The sequence below is a fragment of the Raphanus sativus genome, chromosome 8 (genome assembly GCF_000801105.2).
Source record: "Raphanus sativus cultivar WK10039 chromosome 8, ASM80110v3, whole genome shotgun sequence".
Taxonomy (NCBI): Eukaryota; Viridiplantae; Streptophyta; class Magnoliopsida; order Brassicales; family Brassicaceae; genus Raphanus; species Raphanus sativus.
Window position 1 is genome coordinate 10,128,314 of NC_079518.1, and position 698 is coordinate 10,129,011.

The following is a 698-nucleotide window of genomic DNA, read 5'->3' on the forward strand; positions in this document are numbered from 1 at the left end:
AGAAGGTTTTGTAGTTTTAAACAAAACTTAGAAACATTAGTTGTTGGAGGAACCCACTGAGTGAGAGTACATATGATTATGATTGTTTTTCTTTCCACCTATATGCACTGGTTTTGTAAGGATCATGGGAAACCGGTTAAGCATGGTTCTCCAATTTTGACCTCACTGGAGGGTTCAATTGATTGATATTGGTAGTTGAACAAATATAAACTTGAGTTTAGGCCTTTTCTAAACACTTTATTGGGGCTTTGTGGGGGAAATTGTGGTCATTTAGTTACAGTTTACCGGCCTTTTCAATACAAGAATACAACTAAGTAGTAACTTGTAATTCTCTAAACCCAAAATCACATCATAAAATATTTCTTGATAATGAAATATCTAAACTTTATTTATAGTGGTTTCCAGTTAAACTATCATTTAATGTAGCACTGGCTATTGAACGGTTCGGGTTAGTTGGATTATTCGGATTGGGGTGTTTTGGAGGTACACTTAGGAACTTGTATACTTTGGATCGGATCAGTTGAGTTGGATACGGGTTGATTTCTATCTATTATGAAACCCAAACTAGAACCAAATTACATAAGATTCGAATTTGGTTTCGTGTTTTAAACAAACAAGGCAAAAAAAAGACTGAATCTTGAGTTAAACGGTAAAACCAAAAGATATTTTGAGTTTTAAAAAACAATTTTGTTTAAATA